Source organism: Giraffa tippelskirchi, chromosome 7 (genome assembly GCF_054371585.1).
Source record: "Giraffa tippelskirchi isolate mGirTip1 chromosome 7, T2T-mGirTip1v1.2.pri, whole genome shotgun sequence".
Taxonomy (NCBI): Eukaryota; Metazoa; Chordata; class Mammalia; order Artiodactyla; family Giraffidae; genus Giraffa; species Giraffa tippelskirchi.
Genome location: NC_137281.1, coordinates 158,592,242 through 158,614,828, shown reverse-complemented (window position 1 = coordinate 158,614,828; position 22,587 = coordinate 158,592,242). Strand labels below are relative to the sequence as shown.

At 45.8% G+C, this 22,587-nt stretch overlaps 1 long non-coding RNA gene across 1 annotated transcript in view; it reads left to right on the top strand.

The window, feature by feature from the left end:
- The first annotated feature begins 5,485 nt into the window (after positions 1 to 5,485).
- Positions 5,486 to 22,587, top strand: part of LOC145513571 (uncharacterized) — a 52,461-nt gene continuing 35,359 nt past the window's right edge. The window contains exon 1 of the long non-coding RNA XR_014059524.1: positions 5,486 to 5,548. This is a non-coding gene — a long non-coding RNA (uncharacterized LOC145513571). The remainder of the gene's footprint in view (positions 5,549 to 22,587) is intronic.

The window sequence follows — 22,587 nt, the reverse complement described above, 5'->3', positions numbered from 1 at the left end:
ATAACTCGGGGTACCGGGAGGGCTCAGCGGTGCAGTGGCTATTAAAGAACACTGAAATGTTAGCGGGAAAAGCTGTTTGCCATAACCTTATAAAACGGGCTTTCTGGTTCCAACAGCAACAGAAACGAGCAAAGAGAAAGAGAAAACTGCGAACAAGTGAAGACAGCAAGATGCCGGGGGAGTGTGAGTGAGGACCCAGAAGGGGCCAGCGTTCCCGGGGCCTGGATTTTCCATGAAGAATATTTATAAAGTGGCAGCACCTTGTGACATTTGCTAAGTGATTTTGATGATTGACTTTTCAATTGAGTTTCTGTAGTAAGAAGTGAAGGGGGGGCGGGGAGTGAGGAAAAAGCAATTTTCCCAATGGGGGTATAAAGCCCTTTAGCCTAATGAAATGTTTTCTCTGGTTTAGAGATAACAACCCACTTTTGGCTTTTATGCCTCATATTGATTCTTTGTGTATTTTTTATGGAAGCCTTGATGAAATTCAGTTAATTGTGTTTTATTAGGATGAGGGAGTGTCCTGTTGAATATTCTCCAATCTCCTCGCCCGTGGTTCCTCCTGCCTTCCCCCCTTCTCCCTATCAATAGTTTAATTTTGATGCATGGTTTGTGGTGGTTGAAAAAAAAATCAAACTCTCGCTCTACCTTTCTTGATCCGCTTCCAGTTTACACAGTTGCAAAAGCACTGAAAAAGCCAAGTTCCTTTAAGTGGTAAGATGCTGAAATATGGTCATTAAATCCTGATGGGTTTTTCATTCTGCATCTCATAATTTTAAGGAAAACCACTTTCTGAGATGGTTGGATAAATGCAGAAAATATCATAAGGGGAAAATGAGGTCCCAAGGCAGCTTTTAAACCTGAGGGGTGCTGAGTTTATTTACAAACAGCAGCAGTACTAGTGAGTTACCAGGGTGGCGTCAGCAAGTGGCGGGGCTCTGGAACACAGTTGGCAGGTGCAGGGGCGTCAGCCGTTTAGGGGCAGCGGAGGGGGGTGAGCTGCTCTGTCTTCCATTTTTTTACGTCTCGGTGTTTTATCTAGCAAGGCCTTGTCTTGAGAGAACTGCTTTGCCCCTGGGCTATAAGATGACTTACTTCTTGGGACGAAGGTTCTCATAAAAGAATCGAGCAAGAAGACTTAGTCGTTTAGAGAAACTGTAATCTTTCTTGACTGACTGGGGTGGACATGGGAAGCAGAATTAGATTTAGAATTGTTCAAAGGATAAAAGGGTTCGATTTATTTAAGGCCTCCAAATAATGAAAACGAAAGGTAATAGAGAGACAGGATATTATGCTACAAAGAGTCCTGCCTTAGTATTTAGAAGCCTTGGGGTTTTTTTTGAGTCCTGGTTTTGTGACTTAGAAGTCAAATGCCCTTAGGGAAATCACTTAACTTCTCTGAGCTTTGAATTTTCCTAGATGTACGGAAGGGTTTTCTGGGGGCTTCACTTGGGCTGGATGAAGAACTCCACAGGTGCTCTCTAATTTAACCCTCTCAAGAACCACATGGGGGAGGAACTATTATGGTAATTTATATTGCGCGGATGAAGACACAGAGGAATATCAAAGGTCGGTAACTTTCCCGCGTCAGTGACAGGGTGGTATTTGCACAGTCTAAGGCCGGTGTCTGAAACACACAGGCTACTATGGTAAAGCCACACTGGACACATAGTCCTTCACTTGCTTACGTAATTATGGTCCGATCAGAAAAGTCTTTATTGGTGAGACGTGTGCATAAAAGAAAAACGTATATATGCATGTAAGGTGGTATTGTTTTCAGTTTATTATTAATAATCTCCTTGGTGCTGGTTGTGGGGAGCGAGTCTAACTCAGATTGTAGACTCAAGTGCTGTGATGTTGCTGTTTATCATGAGTGCACTATTTGCCTCGGGCTTTCGAAACAAAGTACCATAAGCCAGGTGGCTACAGCAGTTCAGTTTTATGGTCTCACAGTTCAGGAGGCTGGAAGCTCAGAACCACGGTGTTGGCAGGGCCATTTGCCCTCTGAAGGTAGGAGGGCCGTTCCGTCTCTCCTGGCTTCTGGAAGCCTCCGGCATTCCTTGGCTTGTGAATGGCTGTCTTCTTCCTGTGTCTCTTCACAGCATCCTCCCTCTGTGCACGACTGTGGTCAATTTTCCTGCTTTTATAAGAGTGTCAGTCACTTGGATGAGTGCCCACCCTAATGACCTCAACTTAATTGGATCATCTGCAAAGACTTTATTTGTAATTAAGGTCACATTTACAGACACTGAGGGTTAGGATTTCAACTTTTTATTTCCAAGGTGGGAATGGTGGGGGACACCCAACTGACCACAGTGAGAAAGTACAGGATGGAATTTGGAGGCCAGCACACCAGAGTTCAAGTCCAGCCTCCATCACTTACTAATGTGTGGTGACTATATTAGTTTCCCATTGCTGCTGTCACAAGTGACACACATTTAGTGGCTTAAACCAATACAGTTTTTCTGTCTTAGAGTTCTGGAGGTCAGAGGTCCAAAATGGGTCCCACTGGGCTAATATCAAGGTGTCAGTAGGGCTGTGTTCCTGCTGGAGGTTCTGGGGGAGAACCCACTTCCTGCCTTTTCCAGCCTCCAGGGGCTGCCTGGACTCCTTGGCTCATTGGTCCCTTCCTCCATCTTCAGAGCCAGCTGTCTAATAATACCTTCAAATATCTCTCTGAATTTGACTTTACCTTCTGTCTTCCTCTTCCATATTTTAAGCATCCTTGTGATTCCATTGTGACTTCAAGGATCCTTGTGGTTAACACTTGGATCATCTAGTATCATCTCCCCACGTCAACACGCCAAACTTAAGCTCACCTGGAGTCTCTTTGCCATGTAAGGTAGCTTACCGCCAGGTTCCATATGAGGATGTGGACATCTCTGGGGGGGGGGAGGTGGTTCTGCCTGCTCTGATCGCTACCCTAAGCCCTCTCTGTAACTTGGGAGTCCGAGTTTCTCCCGAGTGTTGCTGAGACGGTTGGAGGAAGCATTTCCTGTGAGGTGCTCAGGCCAGCCAGTGCCCAGCAAAGAGCCGCAGTGGCTCATCCTCTCCTAGCGGCTGCCACTGTTACCCTTTGCACCCATGCAATGGTTTCACTTCTTTTTAAATCCTGTCAAGTGGAAGGGAAACCTGTGCAAACATTTGTGATGCTTCTGAGTCCAAAGCAAAGCACAGGAGTTCTGTTTTCTCAGCGATCGGTGAAGCCCCGTGTACCTAATGGTGCTTGGGGGGGGGTGCACAGGAACATCATCCGTGTTGCTTACATGTCAGTTCGTTAGGTTCACTATTGTATCAAGTGGCAATTACTAGAGATCATGCTTGGGAAAACAGCCAGTTTAACTTGGCGATGTTAATATAGCTAAATACCCCATGTTTAGGAACCTTAATGTTTAAGACATTTTAATGGCCGCTGTAACACTTACTCCATCACCTCCCAGTCCCCAGCCTCAGTTTAAATTACTTTGGAGTGTTTAATGTGCTTTATATTAGCAGCCCAAAGCCATACCAAATAGAATGGAATAATAAAAAGTATTTTTTTTCACAACGACAATAACAGTATAAATAACTAGAGAATCCTTGATCGTTTTACAAAAGGCTTTCTCATAGAGTATCAAGGAAATGACTGATTTCATGGTTACATAAGCCTTCTAGTGTCTGACGAGGAGTCTGTTTGGGGCCCCGGCCTCAGAATCAGACTCCACAGCTTTGGAGTCCAACCCTCGCGCTTCATGGACTCCGTGATCCCAGTGAGGTCTCCTGGTGCTCCCTGAGCCTCGGGTTCCTCATCTATCAAGTGAGACGAGCGTCACAGCTTCCTCACGGGTGGTAGCGAGGATTCAACGCAGAGAATGCTGAGGGAGCACTTGGCTTGGCGCCCAGCGCTTTGTGAGGGAGCGCTCAGTCACTCACTCGTGTCCGATCCTAGGTGACCTCACGGATTATAGCCCACCAGGCTCCTCCGTCCACGAAATTTTCCAGACAAGAATAATGCAACGGGTTGCCATTTCCTCCTCTGGGGGATCTTCCTGACCCAGGGATCAAACCCACGTCTCTTGCATCTCCTGCAGTGGCAAACAGATTCTTTACCACTGTACCACCTGGGAAGCCCATCCAGCACTTCTTAGTGACTTATCAACGTTGGCTGCCATGATTACTATTATTGTTAATAGAGGCTACCTTCCAAGGTGGGGTGCAAAACCACGGGCAAGACTGTGAACAAAATGTGGGTTCTGACTCTCCCTTGACCACTCACCTCCAGCCTCAAAGAAGTTGGAAAGACAGGCAGGAGGGCAGGAGATGAGGAAGAGAATCGAAGATGGAGTTGTCGGTGGGATGGGTTGGTCCAGAGAGGGGCCAATAAGGGGTCTACCCAGGGAATGTACCGTGTGTCTCTGGGCCTTTGGTGGGAACCGCAAACTGGTGCCCGACTCATTTCCAAAATCCCCGAGGGCGAGAGACTGTCTGGCTGTGGAGAGGATGGCGTGATGGAGAGACTGCTGCTCTCTCGGGGTTGGCTGCACTCCGCCTGTTTCTCTGGGCAGAGGAGGTGCGTCCTGGGAGCAGCCGGGGCCGGGCTTGGGGGCAGCGGGGCTGTCTTAGATGCAGACCAGGATGGCTACCAGCAGGGGCGAGGTGGCACCACCCGAGAGGAGTCAGGGGGCGTTCCTGGATTTCCAGGGGCCAAAGTAGGGTGCGTAGGTGTCAGCTGGAAGGCAGGCATCCATCCAAGTGAGCAGAACTGCAAGGTGCTAACCCCCAGCGATGGGGCGAGGGAGGGCATGTGTCACAGGTTCCGGGAAGAGTCCAGGAGGGAAGCTGGGGACCACACGCGGTCATCCTGAGATGATCTTCGTTTCTCCCTCTCCTGTGCTCTGATCCACAAGGGTCAGAAACCAGGGTTAACAAGATTGAGGAGAAGGGCTGGATGTGCAGGATGGGAAAGAGAAGACAGACGCCACCTCCTCCCAGGCAGGCAGCCCTCCTGCTTGCTCGCTGTATACACGGAAAGGCTGTGAGTGAACAAAGGAGTGGAAAGTTTTATTTATTCATTCACACCCAAAGATATGAATTACCCAACCGAGACTTGTTAAAGTGTCTGGAAGAATCATGAGACTTGCCTTCAGTCTGACACAAGGGTAAGGAAAAGCCAGTTCTGGGAGAGGAACCCAGAGAGCTGTTGAGAACTGAAGCTGCCCCGTGACCCCTCCCGTGAGGGATGCTCCAGTAACCCGATGCTTCCCTCCTTGTCTCTCAGAACAGCCCAGGACGCAGGTGCTGCTGCAGAAAGTAACATGACTCCACAGACAAGGTCATCAAAGCTCGGAAGCCTGCGGGGTTTGTGCAAAAATCCCAGAATGAAAACAAGCAGAGGTGGGACTTAAACCTTGGAATCAAGATTCTTGACCCACAGACCACAGGGCCCCCATATCCTGGTGGACACGGTAACGGAACCCAAGTCCAGGAGGGTTCTGGAGCCCAAAGTGCATTGGCAGGAAGTCAGGATGGAGCTTTGTCTCTGGTTTGCGACGCGGGAGCATCATTCTAGGTTAATATGTGGTTTAAACAGGTTGTTTTCCAGGAGAATCCAGATCAAATCCATGCTCTTTTCTTTTAGCACAAATACGTTTAGGGGGTTTCGGTTGAGAGGAGGTAGTGAGGTCTTTCTGTTGTGCCATGATTCTTAGAGAAGAATGCTCCTTCAGCCATTCATGGGCAAACCAAATGAACTTTTTGGCCAACCCAGTATCTCTTAAACACCTCCATTTCTTGGTGAATTAATCACCCTAAATGGAATTATCTAGAGGAAGTCCAAGATGGTGAAAGTGGAGACTGCCACAAGCCAGCATGGGTCAGATTCCCTTCAAGGGGGCCTGGAGACCCCACCGAGGCTCCCTGGAGGGAAGAATGGTGCCTTTTTCATGAGAACAAATCGGTGTCACCAAGGGTGGTGGCTGTCCCTGTGCTCAGGGTCCGTTCCCCTGGGATATTTATGGCATCTCCTGTGACAAGAAGCTCCATCTCTGGAAGCTATGCTTGCTTGTGCTTCAGGCAATGGAGAGGGACCTCTGCCTTGGATGAGACGAGAACATTTCTGGCCTGGGGAAGAAACCAAAGGGACCCCCACTCCAGCCACTGAAACAGGTTCCTGTTCGTGCTTGGGGTTGGCGGTGGGGTGTGGGCCACCGCTGGGGGCCGCGTCCCGTGTGTCCATGAGCAGTGCCAGCTTGGGGGGCCACAGCTGCCCTTCCCTCGAGTCATCGCTCCCTTGGCCAAGGGCTGAAAGCAGTGAAAGAAGTGCTGAATGTTGCGTTGTGCTGTCTTGAGTAGTAGCTGAAGGAAAAGAAATACAACCCCCCAGTCTCTGACCAGTCTCTCTCTCTCTGTGCGTGTCCTGAGGGGTCCGTCTTGCTGAGATGACAGGACTCAAGTCAAGGGAGCAGTCAGCTGGGGAGTCACCTCTGCTTTTGACAGATCTTAACACAGAAAACCTGCTCTCATCAAGGGTGGATGAAGAAGAGGGAATGCGTCTAGCTCAGAGACAAATAAAAACAGGGAGGCAGACAAGCTTCATCAGCTGGAGGGGGCGTAGGCTTATTCTCTGGGACCCCAGAGGTGAGATCGAGGGAAGGAGTTGAGGTCACCTACAAACAGACTTGGGTTCAAGAAGATGAGCGCTTTTCTAGCTCAGGGGGTTTCGTACCAGAAGCTACCGTGTTCTTTGCAGAGCAGCGCAGAGCCGTGCGGTGAGCAGTTCTCACTGAGCCTCTGGTCTCCACCCCTTCTCCCCACCAGGGTTAGCGGTTACACTGCCCCCAGACTGAGTCATAAGGGGTCGAAGATGGGGTCAGTGCTCTTCTGGATGATGCTTTTTGAGGGGAAAGCAGATACAGTCTGACAGTTTTCTCCCCTCTCAGTGGGTTTGCAGAAAAGAGCGTGGATTTTGGAAGTAGACTGCTGTTGGTTCCAGTCTGGCTTGTCACTCACATGCTGGGCAACTTTAGGCAAGTTACTTAAGCTCTCCAAGCCTTAGTTTCACCATTTGTAAAATGAGGAAAACAAAAGTCACCAGTATAATAATGTAGTTGTTATAATTAAATTTTTATCATGGCCTGGTGCCTTCTATACACATGAAAGTGGCAACCTTAAAAAGCACCCTTTATTTTTTTAATTTAGTTTTAAAAAATTTTATTGAAGTATAGTTGAATGTTATGTTAATTTCTGCTATACAGCAAAGTGATTCAATTATACATATATATATATATATGTTCTTTTTCATACTCTTTTCCGTTATGGCTTATCACAGGATACTGAATATAGTCCCTGTGCTATATAGCGGGACCCTGTTGTCTGTCCATCCTTTGTACAATAGCTCGTATCCGCTCATCCCACACTTCCAGTCTTTCCCCCATCTCCCTCCTCTTTGACAACCACAAGTCTATTCTCTATGTCTGGGAGTCTGTTTCTGTTTTATAGATAAGTTCATTTGTGGTGTATTTTAGATGTCACATATAAATGATTTCATATGGTATTTTGCTCTTTCTGAATTACTACACTTACATGGTAATCTCTAGGTTCATCCATGTTGCTGCAAATGCCATTATTTCTCTTTTTTATGGCTTAGTAGTATTCCATTGCCTGTGTGTGTGTGTGTGTGTGTGTGTGTGTGTGTGTGACATCTTTAAACATCCATTTGTTGATGGACATTTAGGTTGTTTTCATGTCTTGGCTATTTTAAATTTTGCTGTTTTTAATATAGGGGTTCCTGTATGTTTTCAAATTACCAAATTAGAGTTTGTCTGCATATGTGTTCACAAATGGGATTTTAGAATAATATGGTAGTTCTATTTTTAGTTTTTGAGGACCCTCCATACTGTTTTCCATAATGGCTGCACCAATTTCAATTCAGTTCAGTTGCTCAGTTGTGTCTGAGTCTTTGCAACCCCATGGACAGCAGCACACCAGGTTTCCCTGTCCATCACCAACTCCCAGAACTTGCTCAAACTCATGTCCATGAGTCAGTGATGCCATCCAACCATCCCATCTTCTGTCGTTTCCTTCACCTCCTGCCTTCAATCTTTCCCAGTATCAGGGTCTTTTCCAGTGAGTCACTTCTTCACATCAGGAGGCCAAAATATTGGAGCTTAAGCTTCAGGATCAGTCCTTCCAATAAATATTCAGAACTGATTTCCTTTAAGATTGACTGGTTGGCTCTCCTTGCAGTCCAAGAGACTCTCAAGAGTCTTCTCCAACACCACAGTTCAAAAGCATCCATTCTTCAGCGCTCAGCTTTCTTTATGGTCCAACTCTCACATCCATACATGACTACTGGAAAAAACATAGTTTGACTAGACAGAACTTTGTTGGAAAAGTAATGTCTCTGCTTTTTAATATGCTGTCTAGATTGGTCATAGCTTTTCTTCCAAGGAGCAAGTGTCTTTAAACCTCATGGCTGTAGTCACCATCTGCAATGATTTTGGAGCCCAAGAAAATAAAATCTGTCACTGTTTCTGCTGTTTCCCCATCTATTTGCCATGAAGTGATGGGACCAGATGCAATGATCTTAGCTTTCTGAATGTTGAGTTTTTAGCCAACTTTTTCAGTCTTTCATTTTCATCAGGAGGCTCTTTACTTCCTCTTTGCTTTCTGCCATAAGGGTGGTGTCACCTGCATATCTGAGGTTATTGATATTTCTCCTGGCAATCTTGATTCCAGCTTGTGCTTCCTCCAGCCCAGCATTTCTCATGATGTACTCGGCATGTAAGTTAAATAAGCAGGGTGACAATATACAGCCTTGACGGACTCCTTTCCCAAGTTTGAACCGGTCTGTTGTTCCATGTCTGGTTGTAACTGTTGCTTCTTGACCTGCATATAGGTTTCTTGAGGCATGTAAGGTGGTCTGGTATTCCCATCTCTTGAAGAATTTTCCACAATTTGTTGTGATCCACAAAGTGAAAGGCTTTAATGTAGTCAATGAAGCAGAAGCGGATGTTTTTCTGGAATTCTCTTGCTTTTTTGTTGGCAATTTGACCTCTGGTTCCTCTGCCTTTTCTAAATCCAGATTGAACATTTGGAAGTTCTCAGTTCATGTACTGTTGAAGCCTGGCTTGGAGAATTTTGAGCATTACTTTGCTGGTGTGTGAGTTGAGTGCAATTGTGTGGTAATTTGAACATTTCTTGACACTGCCTTTCTTTGGGATTGAAATGAAAACTGACCTTTTCCAGTTCTGTGGCCGCTGCTGAATTTTCCAAATTTGCTGGCATATTGAGTGCAGCACTTTAACAGCATCATCTTTTAGGATTTGAAATTGCTCAATTGGAATTCCATCACTGGAGACTCCTGGGCACTCCAGTATGAACCATTTATATCCCCACCAATGGTGTAGAAGGGCTCCACTTTCCCACATCCTCTTCAGCATTTATTATTTATAGACTTTTTAATGGCAGCCATTCTGACTGGTTTGAGGTGGTACCTCATTGCAGTTTCGATTTGTTGTTAATCATTTGCTAAGTTGTTTCTGACTCTTTGCAACCCCATGGACTGCAGCAGGCAGTGCTTCACTATCTCTTGGATTTAGCTCAGACTCATGTCCATTGAGTCAGTGATGCCATCCAACCATCCTATGCTCTGCATTTCTCTAATAATTAGCCATGATGAGCATGTAAGACACCCCTTATTTGTTTCCTGTTTACAGTGCTTAGACATATTGAATATGACTAAATTGTACATTCTCTAAAAGGAGATGACAACTACAGGTCCAAATACCTAGAGTTTTTCAATAGGCAACTGCATCTTATGCATTGATGATCCTGAGTTTTGCTGTTAATATCAGTTCTTTCTAGTTCTTTTGTGTTGTACTGTGCTAGCACATGCCAGCAGACACGTGCTGGTAGATCTCCAAAGTAAAATAAAAACCACTGAGAGAAAATTGAAGTTTTACATATTTTTATACGTTAAATTCAATGTAATTATTTTTGAGCTCAATCTGGGTATGAATTCTCATTTGGCTATAAATTAGGTTTACGACTTTGGACAAATTACTGAACCATTTTAAACCTGTCTGCTCATCTATTAAAAAGAAATTGTTGTCAGGATTAAATTCAGTGAAATTATACAAGAAAAGCTTAATGGTTGCTATGATCCGAATGTTGTTGCTGTTCAGTCACTCAGATGTGTCTGATTCTTTTGTGACCCCATGGATTGTAGCCTGCCAGGCTCCTTTGTCTGTGGAATTTCCCAGGCAAGAATACTGGAATGGGTTGCCATTTCCCTCTCCAGGGGATCTTCCCAGCCCAGAGATCAAACCTGTGTCTCCTGCATCGGCAGGCAGATTCTTTTACCACGACTACTTAGGAGATCTTATATAAGAGGAATCATACAATATTGTCCTTTTATGACAGGCTTATTTCACTTTGTATAATTTCCTCATGGTTCACCCATGTTATTGTATATGATAGGATTTCATTATTTTATAAGACTGGAAAATATTCCATTGTATATGCATATGGTCTGAATAGATCCCCTCAAAATACATATATTGAAATTCTAACCCCAAAGGTGATGGTATTAGTGACTGGGGTCTTTGGGAGGTGCTTAAGTCATGAGGGTGGAGCCCTTATGAATGGGATTAGTTTCCGTATCAAAGAGGCCTAGAGAGATTCCTATCCCGTTTCACTATGTGAAGACACAGTGGGAAAGAGCCAGGTGTGAACCAGAAAGGGGGCCTTCACCAGAAGGCAACTTTCCAGCCTCCAGAACTATAAGAAATATACTCCTGCCCTTTATAAGCCATAGTCTGTGGTATTGTGTTACAGCGGCCTGTATGGACTAAGACAAGGTATTACATTTTCAAAAATTGCTAAGGGTTAGTGTTTTCTATAATAACTCTCTTCATTATCCAACTTTGCATGTGTTCATGCTCAGTCACTCAGTCATGTCCGACTGGTTGCAACCCCAGGGACTGTAACCCTCCAGGGTCCTATATCCATGGGATTTTTCAGGCAAGAATACTGGAGTGGGTTGCCATTTCCTCCTCCAGGGAATCTTTCTGACCCAGGAATCGAACTTGCATCTCCTGTATTAGCAGGTGAATACCACTGTGCCATATTCAACTTTATCTATTGAATATCTAGATTTGAGAGCACCAGCATTTTGCATGCGCAAAGTTGGAGAAACACTGTGTTAAGAGTAATCACAATGGTGCTTTGGTCTGTGTTAGTTTCCTGTTGCTGCTGTAACAAATGACTGTATGCCTCGTGACTTAACACAGATTTATTCTCTTAAAGTTCTGGAAGCCAAGTATATGAAATCAGTCTCACCGGATTGATGTCAAAATGTTTGGCAGAGCTGGTTCCTTCTGGAGAGTCTAGGGGAAAACCCATTTTTCTTGCCTTCTGCAACTCCTGGAGCCACCTGCTTTCCTTGACTTGTGACCCCTTCCTCCTGGCACTCAATCTCTCGTTTCCATCATCAAATCTCCTATCTCCATATTCAGAGCTTCCTCTGATAAGAATGCTTGTGAATGCTCAGGCCCGCCTGCGTGATCCAGGGTGATCTCCCCCTCTAAAAATCCTTAACTTAATTACATCTGCAAAGTCCTCTTTTGCCATGTGAAGTGACATTCGTCGGTTCAGGGGATCCAGGCGTGGACATCTCGGGGGCAGAGAATGGCAGAACAGGATCCTAGCTGGATGCCTGTTTGGGAGAGACTGGTGGGCATCTCTGATAATAAATGAGAGGCAATAGGGAAAATGGTACCGCCCCTAAATGAAAGAATCTCTTTCCTTCTCTGCCTTGTGCTGGAATGTTTCATCTCAACCCAGCAAATCTTTATCTGTAAATGCATTTTCTTGAGGTTATGGTTCATCAAACATGCACTAATCCACAAGCCACTTGAGCCCCTCTCCTACTCTTTTGAGAGTCCCCCATTCTTCTGACACTCCCCTCTTTTATACTCACTTGCCCCAAACTAACAGGCCTATCACATTTATATAGCATTTATATATCATCTCTTTTCTAAACACCTCATATACATTGACTCATTTAATATTCAAAATGTTTTATGATGGCCATATCCCCATTTTACAGCTGAGGAAACTGAGGGAGGGTATAACTTGCTCAAAACCTCAGGTGAGTGTTCAAAGCATGTCTGGCTCAGGAGCCTAGACTTTTAACCCCTGTCGTCCACTGTCTCTCTGCACGAGTCCTCAGTAAACGGTCACTATCGTTCTTTTTACAGAGCCCAAAATAAATGTTTTGGAGCCTGACTCCTGTAGCTCCGCTCTGCTTTCTCTGAGCAAAAGAAAGAAGCAAGGGAAAGAGAAGTGAGTGGGAGCAGTTCTTATTGACTAGATCTGGGAGTCACATCCATCCTGTGGGTGAGCAACACACACGTGCGTGACATCACAAGTAAGCGGTTAACATGTTCCATAGTCTAACCTTCAAGCTAGTGCCGAGCAGATGTCGATAGAAAAAAGTCAGAGAAACATCATAAAATGATGATTAAGTGAAAAAGAATTTGAATGGGAAAAACTTAGCGTGTTACATCTATAAATTTATGACTACCCTGGGCCTTTGTGTAAAAATTCAGTCTTGAAGCTGTAGCTGTGCTGAGAGTTGGGGAAAGCAGAGGGTGGGTGGTGGGGTGGTGGGAGGCATTCACGCCTGTCTGCCCTTTGACAGACCTCCTTTCTGCTCTCAGAGGTGATCAGAACAAGGTGGAAACTGCGCTGGGGTAAATCCAGGCTCTAAGGCCGGATGGTCTGTGTTTCGATTCTGCATCCCTGTTTAGTTGTGTGGCTCTGACCAGGTTTAGTAAACTTTTCTGTACCTTAGTTTCTTCAGGAGAAAATGAGCATAAAATGGTACCTACCTTTTAGGGTTTTGTTAAATGGTTAATACCCATACGGTCATTTGCCTCCCACGAAAGTACTCAATACAAGCGAACAATTATTGTTATTCCCTTGCGCTCAGTTGTGTCCGACTATTTGCAACCCCCATGGACTGTCACCTGCCAGGCTCCTCTTGTCCATGGAATTTTTCAGGCAAGGCTATCGGAGTGGGTTGCCATTTTCCTCCTCCAAGGGATCTTCCTGACCCAGGGATCGAAACCCCGTCTACTGCATTGGCAGGTGGATTCTTTACCACGAGCACCACCTGGGAAGCTGAGGTCACGAGGTGCGGGGAGCAAAAATCGGGTTCTCCTAGTAGGGGTTATTCCTTCAGGAGACATTTTTTATTTCCCTTAAAGCTTTCCCTATTGTTTGGGAATTAAACTCATTGGGGGCCAGTTACCTTTCTACTGGCCTTGTGTACTGGCCTTCTCCCCAGTCATAGCTAATAGACTCGGGAGATGATCACACATGGGGAAGAGGGAGATGTTTCTCTTTGGATACAAATAGTAAGGGAGTTGCTCGTTGTTTGCGGGAGGAAGGGAGACAGACAGCAAGCTGTCTTAGTTAGCTTGGGCTGCTATAACAAAACACCATGCTGTGTGTTAAAACACCATGTTAACTCAGACATTCATTTCTCACAGCTCCAGAGGCTGGAGTCTGAGATCAGAGCGCCAGCAGGTTGGGTTCTGGGGAGTGTCCTCCTCCGGGTGTGAACATGGCCACTCACTCCACGTGTTCTCCTATGGCCAGAGAGAAGGAGACAGAGAGAGCGAGCCCTGCTCTCTCTTCCTCCTCTTATAAGGCCATTCATCCCAGCATAGGGCCCTGCCCTGACGAGCTCATCTAAATCTAGTTCAGTTCAGTTCAGTTCAGTTGCTCAGAGATGTCCGACTCTTTGAGACCCCATGAATTGCAGCAGGCCAGGTCTCTCTGTCCATCACCAACTCCCAAAGCTTGCTCAAACTCATGTCCATTGAGCCGGTGATGCCATCCAACCATCTCATCCTCTGTCGTACCCTTCTCCTCCTGCCCTCAATCTTTCCCAGCATCAGGGTCTTTTCCAATGAGTCAGTTCTTTGCATTATGTGGCCAAAGTATTGGAGTTTCAGCTTCAACATCAGTCCTTCCAATAAATATTCATGACTGATTTCCTTTAGGATGGACTGGTTGGATCTCCTCACTGTCCAAGGGACTCTCAAGAGTCTTCTCCACCACCACAGTTCAAAAGCATCAGTTCTTCAGAGCTCAGCTTTCTTTATAATTCAACTCTCACATCCTTATATGACTACTGGAAAAACCATAGCCTTGACTAGACGGACCTCTGTTGGCAAAGTAATGTCTCTGCTTTTTAATATGCTGTCTAGGTTGGTCATAGTTTTTCTTCCAAGGAGAAAGTGTCTTTTAATTTCATGGCTGCAGTCATCATCTGCAGTGATTTTGGAGCCCAAGAAAATAAAGTCTGCCACTGTTTCCATTATTTCCCTATCTATTTCCCATGAAGTGATGGGATCGGATGCCATGATCTTAGTTTTCTGAATGTTGAGTTTTAAGCCAACATTTTCACTCTCCTCTTTCACTTTCATCAAGAGGCTCTTTAGTTCTTCACTTTCTACCATAAAGGTGGTGTCATCTGCATATCTGAGGTTATTGATATTTCTCCCGGCAATCTTGATTCCAACTTGTGTTTCATCCAGCCTGCATTTCACATGGTGTACTCTGCATAGAACTTAAATAAACAGCGTAACAATATACAGCCTTGACGTATTCCTTTCCCGATTTGGAACCAGTCTGTTGTTCTATGTCCAGTTCTAACTATTGCTTCTTGACCTGCATACAGATTTCTAAGGAGGAAGGTCAGGTGGTCTGGTATTTCCATCTCTTGAAGAATTTTCCACAGTTTGTTGTGATCCACAGAATCAAAGGCTTTGGCATAGTCAATAAAGCAGAAGTAAATGTTTTTCTGGAACTCTCTTGCTTTTTCAGTGATCCAACGGATGTTGGAAATTTGACCTCTTGTTCCTCTGCCTTTCCTAAATCCAGCCTGAACACCTGGAAGCTCACGGTTCATGTACTGTTGAAGCCTAGCTTGGAGAATTTTGAGCATTTCTTCACTAATGTGTGAGATGAGTGCAATCGTGCGGTAGTTTGAGCATTCTTTGGCATTGCCTTTCTTTGGGATTTGAATGAAAACTGACCTTTTCCAGTCCTGTGGCCACTGCTGAGTTTTCCAAATTTCCTGGCATATTGAGTGCAACAATATAACTATATCATCTTTTAGGATTTGAACTAGCTCAACTGGAATTCCATCACCTCACTAGCTTTGTTTGTAGTGATGCTTCCTAAGGCCCACTTGACTTTGCATTCCAGGATGTTTGGTTTTAGGTGAGTGATCACACCATTGTGATTATCTGGGTCGTGAAGATCTTTTTTGTATAGTTCTCCTGTGTATTCTTTCCACCTCTTCTTAATATCTTCTGCTTCTGTTAGGTCCATACCATTTTTGTCCTTTATTGAGCCCATCTTTGCATGAAATGTTCCTTTGGTATCTCTAATTTTCTTGAAATGATCTCTAGTCTTTCCCATTCTATTGTTTTCCTCTGTTTCTTTGCACTGATCACTGAGGAAGGCTTTCTTATCTCTCCTTGCTGTTCTTTGGAACTCTGCATTCAAATGGGTATATCTTTCCTTTTCTCTTTTGCCTTTAGCTTCTCTTCTTTTCTCCATTATTTGTAAGGCCTCCTCAGACAACCATTTTGCCTTCTGCATTTCTTTTTCTTGGGGATGGTCTTGATCACTGCTTCCTGTACAATGTCATGAACCTCCATCCATAGTTCTTCAGGCATTCTGTCTATAAGATCTAATCCCTTGAATCTATCTGTCACTTCCACTGTATAATCATAAGGGATTTGATTTAGTTCATACTTGAATGGTCTAATGGTTTTCCCTACTTTCTTCAAGTTAAGTCTGAATTTGGCAGTAAGGAGTTCATGATCTGAGCCACAGTCTGCTCCTGGTCTTGTTTTTGCTGACTGTATAGAGCTTCTCCATCTTTGGCTGTAAAGAATATCATCAATCTGATTTAGGTGTTGACCATCTGGTGATGTCCATGTGTAGAGTCTTCTCTTGTGTTGTTGGAAGGGGGTGTTTGCTATGATCAGTGCATTTTCTTGGCAAAACTCTATTAGCCTTTGGCCTGCTTAGTTTTGTACTCCAAAGCCAAATTTGCCTGTTACTCCAGGTATCTCTTGACTTCCTACTTTTGCATTCCAGTTCCCTATAATGAAAAGGATATCTTTTTTTTGGTGTTAGTCCTAGAAGGTCTTGTAGGTCTTCATAGAACCATTCAACTTCAGCTTCTTCAGCATTACTGGTCGGGGCATAGACTTGGATTACTGCAGTATTGAATGGTTTGCTTTGGAAATGAACAGAGATCATTCTGTCGTGTTTGAGATTGCATCCAAGTACTAGATTTTGGACTCTGTTGTTGACTGTGATGGCTACTCCATTTCTTCTAAGATATCCTTGCCCACAGTAGTAGATATAATGGTCATCTGAATTAAATTCACCCATTCTAGTCCATTTTAGTTCACTGATTCCTAAAATGTCGATGTTCACTCCTGCCGTCTTCTGTTGGAAGTGCTCAACCTTCCAATTTGCCTTGATTCATGGACCTAACGTTCCGGGTTCCTATGCAATATTGCTCTTCACAGCATCAGACTTTACTTCTGTCCCCAGTCACACCCACAAATGGAGTTGTTTTTTCTTTGGCTCCATCTCTTCATTCTTTCTGGAATTATTTCTCCACTGATCTCCAGTAGCATATTGGGCACCTACCGACCTAGGGAGTTCATCTTTCAGAGTCCTATCTTTTTGCCCTTTCATACTGTTCATGGGGTTCTCAAGGCAAGAATACTGAAGTGGTTTGCCATTCCCTTCTCTAGTGGACCACATTTTCTCAGAACTCTCCACCATGACCTGTCTGTCTTGGGTGGCCCTACATGGCATGGCTCATAGTTTCACTGAGTTAGTCAAGGCTGTGGTCTGTGTGATCAGATTGGCTAGTTTCCTGTGACTGTGGTTGTCAGTCTGTCTGCCCTCTGATGGAGAAGGATAAGAGGCTTATGGAAGCTTCCTGATGGGGAGACTGACTGAGGGGGAACTGGGTCTGGTTCAGATGGGCGGGAACATGCTCAGTAAATCTTTAATCCAATTTTCGGTTGATGCATGGGGCTGTGTTCCCTCCCTGTTGTTTAACCTGAGGCCAAACTATGGTGGAGGTGATGAAGATAATGGCAACCTTCTTCAGAAGGTCCCATGCAGGCACTGCTACACTCAGTGCCCCCAGACCTGCAGCAGGCCACCGCCTCACCCCTCCACCGGAGACTCCTGGACACTCCTGGGCAAGTCTGGGTCAGTCTCTTGTGGGGTCACTGCTCCTTTCTCCTGGGTCCTGGTGTGCAAGGTTGTTTGTGCCCTCCAAGAGTCTGTTTCCCAGTCCTGTGTAAGTTCTGGCAGCTCTATGGTGGGTTAATGGCCACCTCTTCCAAGAGGGCTTATGCCATACCCACATCTACTGCATCCAGAGTCCCTTCCCCTGCAGCAGTCCACTGCTGACCCGGACCTCTGCAGGAGACACAGTTCTGGCTCAGTCTCTGTGGGGTCTCTGGCTCCTAGTGCCCACAAGGTTTGTTTGAGCTCTCTGCGTGTCTCTGGGGGTTATGGGGTTGATTCTAAACGCAATTACACTCCTCCTACCATCTTACTGAGGCTTCCCCTCTGCCCTTGGAGGTGGGGTATCTCTTTTTGGTGGGATCCAACATTTTTCTTTCGATGGTTGTTCAGCAGCAAATTGTAATAATTCTCTCCCAAAGACCCACCTCTGAATATTAATACTATCACACTGAGAGTTAGGGCTTCAACATAAACATCTGGGAGACCTCTAACATTCAGTCCACACTATTAACAAACGAAAAATTTAAGAGATGGTTTCAGAGTGTGGTCAGTGTCAGGAAGAGAATGGTTCATAAGAATGGGTTTGTTTGTGCCTGGGATTGGGTGGGACAGAGACCTACTCCAGCTGGGTGAGCAGGGGTGGGCTCTTCAGACTGGGATCTGAGTTAGAGCAGGGATCTAGGGGGAGGATTCAGGCTGTGGGAGTGGGAGCATGAAGACCCTGAGATGGGCAAGAGCCTGGGGTGTTGGGGAAGAAACAGATAAAGAGCGCAGCGTGACTCCACGACACGCACAGAGGAGGGAGAGGGGAGAGGGGAGGGGAAGGAAAGGGTCTTTGGGTGGCGGTGGGGGCTGGAGGGGGAGTGAATGGGTTTCCTCCTGAGTGCCGTGAGAGTCCACTGCAGGTTTCAGCCAAGCGGAGATCAGCCAGTGTGTCCCGATTGTGTTTCACACCTGCTGTTATTGTGCTTTCCATGTGCTGTGATGTATGGTTTGCATTATTACTATGGACAGATGCATTTATTAAGTACTTACTGTATGCTAGGCATATGCTAACAACTCTGCACACATGTGGTAGGAAATAGACTGAAAATTCCAACAGAGGACTCAGGACACTATAGGTGTGTAATTCCAAAGTGAGATGCCAGAACAGATGCAGATTTTGAAGGCAGCAGGGGCTGCATGGTGTGAACACCAGCCCGTAGGATGTAAAAGGCAGGAAGAGTGGATTTGTGAAGAGGATTTCTTTGGAGACAACTGATGCCAAAGTCTGTCCCTCCTCCCTGATAACTGGGGGCTTCAGTGGGGTTACTAGAAGAGTGGATTGTCAGTGCTGACAATTTGGGGACAATCCGCCTGCAATGCAGGAGACCCTGGTATGATCTCTGCGTCAGGAAGATCTGCTGGAGAAGGGACAGGCTTACCCACTCCAGTATTCTTGGGCTTCCCTGGTGGCTCAACTGGTAAAGAATCTGCCTGCAATGTGGGAGACCTGGGTTCGATCCCTGGGTTGGGAAGATCCCCTGGAGGAGGGAAAGTCTTCCCACTCCAGTATTCTGGCCTGGAGAATTCCATGGACCATGCGGTCACAAAAAGTTCAATGTGACTGAGTGACTTTCACTGAGACTTTCCTCTGATATGAGAGGAGGAAGATGAAGGGCAGGGAGAGGGGATGGAGGAAGAAATAAGGAAGCAGGTCAAAGGCATGTGAAAGGTTGGCCAGAGGTGCAGACTGGTAAAAATACTGGGCCAAGATCATTCAGAAGGAGACAGTGCAAGAGGCCCCTCTAGAGGTCCTGAGTTCCCTGCAGAATAGGCACGTGGGGACAGGAGAAGATTTGAAGACATTCATGTGTGACTGTCGCCTTGAGCTGGACTTTCCCATCTGAATTAAGACTGTGTTTGAAAGTGACTGGAGGGTTTTTTTTTTTATCATCTAAATTTCATTGGTTGTGGGCCAGGGTTCAGACAGACTTCCACCAACTACAAAGAAAAAGCCTCCTCGACCAGATACATTCTAAAGAGGAATGTTGAGTTTTGATTATAACCCTTGAACTACTCTTGTTCCAACGATACTGGTTCTAAATGGTATTTCATTTAACCTTCTCTGAGGTGGGTGATCTTCTTATCTGCACTGAAAGATGAAGTTAAGGCTTAGAGAGTTTCTGCTAAACCGCGTGAGGTCACAAAACTGGTTGGGAGTCTCCTAGGTCTGAAGCCCGAGCTTCTTTAACGGCACTGTGCCATGCTGCTGAGGAAGCAAAGAGCCCACCAGTCGAACAGAAAGCTGCTGGAAACAGCTCGTGGGTGGTGGGTTTTGGATCGTTTAAGAAGGAGGTCAGCCAGGGTGCTGATCCTGACCCACCACCTCTCAGCTGAGGACAGTCTGAAACGTTCCCTGGAATGAAGTGTCGCTTTGTCGCCAAGGGGCGGCATTTTCTCTTGCACGCTCCTCAAGGGCAGAGCTGAGGCTTTAGGGAGGTGGGGAAGAAGGGGTCCTCTCCCCCTGCAGTGTGCCCCCCACTGGTAGCTTTAGGGAGGCCCCAGAAGCGCAAGTGCAGGGCCTGGGCCGTGACTGTCACCCGGGTCTTCATCTCGTGTCCAGTTTGCTGAGCTCTGCGGGGCTGGAGGCAGCTCTAAAGTCACAGAGCCTCATGCTGGAGACACGAGGAATTATGTTTTTCAAAGGGGCTCTCAAGGACCCCTCTTTGCCGCTGTTCCCTTTCTCAGGGAGCAGCCTGAAGCCAGCTTGTGTGTACCACCATTCCCGGTACAAAGCCATTGTTAAACACCCATTGTTAGGATCACAGCTATCGGATAAATAAAATACTGCTGTATATGCAAGCATGGCCTTTACAGCATTATATTAAAACAATAAATCAAGTATCACAGGCTCAGCGTTTGAGCCAGCTTTTATTGCATTATTCCATCCTCTCCATTATCCAGCTTTAAAAATCCCTCCCTCTGCATTTATGATTTTGAAACATTGCATCAGTTACGTTCCCCTGGCACTTTAATCTAATCCAACACTTTAAAGGGGTAGGTAAGTGTTTTGGACACTGGGCCAGGCTCTGATCATTTTATGAAACTGTTGTTTTATAGAAGAACATTACCTTTATTACCAGATTCTACAGCGTATTTGCGGGGGACTATCTGGTTACAATTACAAATAGCATTTCTTAGGAGCTGCAGTAGAAAGCTCAGCCGTTTGAAGATGAGCTGTGGCTTCTGCGATGGGTTGGAGCAAGTTGGTGCAAGATGTCAAAGGGAAGCATGTTAGTGGCTCAGCCTGGTCCTTCTCCAAGGGGGATGTTATGTTAGCTATTGGTGCAGGGGGTTCCAATGGGCCCCTTGACCCTGGGCCCTGAAGTAATGTTAGTTATTCTTAGCGCAGTTGTCACCTCTAGGAAAGGAGGGCCTTTAAGTACTGGCTAATGCAGTTCGTTAAATTCACCCCAAATGAAGTGGATGCCGTTAAACCTTGAGTGCAATGGGCTCCTTCTTACAGGGTGGAGGTCAGTCTCCTGGAGGAGGGATCACCGTCTACAGGGCTGCCTCTCCATCTCTCCGGGAAGAAATGGGCGTCTGTCCCCATCAGCCTTTAAGCAGCTGCCAATATCTGTGCGTGTCGTTCCTCAATACTCGTTTATTTTGGTTGTACTGCGGGGAGAGTCTGTAGATAAACCATTTTTCAACAATAATCCAAATGATGTCAGTATGATACTGTTTAAAATTCAAGGGACCCATCTTTCATATACCATGAGCCTCTGGGAAGCCAGTAAATGTCAAAGAAATGTCAAATTATGTGTGCATTAGTTGGGGCCGCAGTGCAATTCTGAGGAAGCCTCGTGTTGTTTGGCCATCTCATTCTGTGAAGGCAACAAACAGAATAGGTGCCATGAATACATCAAACAAATTTCAGCATCTTGTTCTTTAGTTGCTAAGTCATGTCCGATTCTTTTGTGACCCCACGGACTGTTGCCCGCCAAGCTCCTCTGTCCATGGGATTTTCCAGGGAAAGAATTCTGGAGTGGGTATCACCAGGGGGTCTTCCTGACCCAGGGAACAAACCTGCGTCTTCTGTGTCTCCTGCACTGGCAGACGGGTTCCTTAGATGATGAAAGCCCATTTCATCATCTACTCCTGCAATCAGTTGCTCAGCATTAGGGAGCATGCAGGCCTCTTCCCTCTTGGGAGTTGCCTTTGCTAGATGATTCTTTTAGCTCTGTTGTTGAAAGTAGGTGGGCAGACACGTCCTGATCATCGACGAGGAAGGCCCAAGTTAGGATCGCCTTTGACGCTCTGAGCCCTTACAGCAGAAGCTTTTAAATGTTCCATGGGATTAAGCTGCCCAGGTGGCTTGAGCAGTCACCTGCAGGGTCAAAGGAAGGTGATGCCGTGAAGAAAAGTGGGCTGAGCATGGTGTTGGCTCCAGTGTCAGCAAGGGCTCCCCCGAGACCACGGTGTCTTAGCTGTCTAGGAGGACACAGGCATCTTTCTTTCTGCTCATTGTACAGAAAGATCCCTAAGGTGCCTGGGTCTTTCGGAATCAGATGGTCTTCAGGGACAGAGCTGAGCTGAGCTGAACCTCAGGAGCCAGTTTAAATGTCTTTCTTCTCTTTATTAAGACCGAAAGTGAATTTGTCAGACTTCTTCTAAAAATGCTTGCATCAATATAAAGAATAAATTACTTATTTTCTTTTCAGTGTATCTCTTCCCACAGTCATTCTCTCAAACTACCTGAATTCTATAGCCAAATTTTTCCTGTTCTATGATTGAGGATTCGATGTTTATGGAGTACCTACTACGTGACAGGCACTGTGCTCCACCATTTACATTTATATTAGCTCTAGTTAAGCCTGCAAGACATGACGAATTGTCATTTTAGGAGGGATGAAACAGGCTCCGATTTACCGACTTCACCTAACCTCTCAGTGCCCAAGCAAGTGTCTGGATCAGGGTTTTCCCAGCCCCCCAGTCCAGTTTCTGGGGGATACCCAGGAAATCCCTACTCCTGAATTGGTGGGGAGGTGGTCTTTCTGAAAAAATATATTCAAAGCTGTTCAGCTCTGAACTGTGTCCAGAAGCAGACTCATTGCAGAGGGCCTCAAACCACACCCATGCTTACTCGGCAATTTTCATAGGAAATGGAATCTCGGTCTCTTTGCCAACATGCTACGGGGAAGATGTGAGGTTGATCATCGTCAGTCAGTGGGGTTTAAGGCAAAAAGGATGAAGAAT